Source organism: Emys orbicularis, chromosome 3 (genome assembly GCF_028017835.1).
Source record: "Emys orbicularis isolate rEmyOrb1 chromosome 3, rEmyOrb1.hap1, whole genome shotgun sequence".
NCBI lineage: Eukaryota > Metazoa > Chordata > Testudines > Emydidae > Emys > Emys orbicularis.
In genome coordinates, this window is record NC_088685.1 from 95,062,473 (window position 1) to 95,064,158 (window position 1,686).

General features: G+C 39.6%; 1 pseudogene; it reads right to left on the bottom strand.

The window, feature by feature from the left end:
• Positions 1 to 995: 995 nt before the first annotated feature.
• LOC135876867 (small ribosomal subunit protein eS19-like) lies at positions 996 to 1,395 on the bottom strand (annotated as a pseudogene).
• Between the last annotated feature and the right edge of the window lie 291 nt (positions 1,396 to 1,686).

Consider the following 1,686-nt stretch of genomic DNA (forward strand, 5'->3'; position numbering starts at 1 on the left):
TGCTTAGTGTTGAGTATTTAGTATTAAATGTTAATTGATATACTGTTATATGTATTTAATTGATACATTTTTATAAAGCAAAGAGTGTTAAGTGAATAATCATATTGTTATATGTGATAGTTACTTACATTGTAATTATAGTATTGTGTTTTTATTTATTGTGCCATTTCCTTTACATTGTATCTGTAACCTTTACTGTTTTATTTTATTATTTTTATTTTTACCTCTATCTCTCCTCCTTTATTGTAATTTTTCATGTCTAAATAAATGTTATTTTGTTTTTGAAGAGTTTACTGCTTGCTGCCTATTCTTGATCGGAGGGCTGTATCCATGTCCTTCAGGGGGAAAGTTAGCTGGCCTTAGTTTCCTTCTCTGGAAAATCCATGGGGTGGGCCACAACCTTTAATACCGGAACAGGTAAATTGAAAATAAAGGGTTTTAAATTTAAAATGAGGTGGGTTCAAATCTTCCGGTAACAGTATTTCTAGCCTGCTACTTTTTCCCACACACAGCCTAGTCTCCCCTGACCTCTTGGAGTACTTCCCTCTTGTACACTGGAGATTATAGAGCCCTCTCCCGCCTGGACGTTGAACTCAGGGGAACACAGTGCCGAGTAATAAGCAAGCAGTATTCACTGTGATACTGCTAAAGGCAATTCTGTCCACAACACGGAGGACATGGAAATTACAGTAATAATCTTATATACAGCCACACATAGCCCAGAATCTTTGGCGTAATTAAGGACTAAACTTTTCAAAATTGAAAAACAGTAGATGCTGTTTCAGTATTTCACACAAAGGAGCTGTAGGTTGAGTAACTAGAACATGTTACTAACTAGGCTGGGGATTGGTCTGGGGATTGGTCCTGCTTTGAGCAGGGAGTTGGACTAGATGACCTCCTGAGGTCCCTTCCAACCCTGCTATTCTATGATTCTATGATAGGCTTAACCACTAACCCTTTTTTAAACTGTTATTTTTTATTATCTGACATTAATTTTAATGTTTCTTCTTTGCAGCTGCCAACTGGCCAGCAATTCTGTCCCTGAGGGGTTAGTGTGTGACTGCCATCCTGATCCTCCTCCACCATTTTGAGCCCCTCAGAGCCCCGGCTGAAGTGGCTAGGCATCACACTATTGCGATGGCAGCCTCTGTAGATCTTGGTCACGTACTCTGCGCTGGCACCACTGCGGAGGTACAGGTGGCGGGCTGTGTAAGCTACTCTGGTATAGAACCTGTTCTCATCATAAGAGGCCAGCTCTTTGTGTTTGGTTAGTTTGACCACATCCACCCACTTGTGTACCTTCAGTTTACCTGACTTCCTGAGGAAGGCAGACAGGGCCCCGATGAACTCCTGTTGCTTAATGTCTTTCACTGTGACACGAGGCATCTTGCTCCTGCCTCCACATTGATGGGTCACTTGCTAAGTTGTGAAATTCTCATCCTTTTTGTTTACATTATATGCCTTAGGGCTATACATTCACAATGGAAATACAGTAGATCAAGATCTTACTGAGAAGGAATAATTGAATTAGTGAGGAAACAAAAGGATACAAGGGTGTAAATTAACATTTAAGAAACAGCTTTTAATTATCAATGTATCTAAATAATTAATAAATAGCTTATGTAATTAGACCCCTTTAGCTTGAGGAAGATTCATTTCCAAGTCAAACTCACCACTGAGTATTGA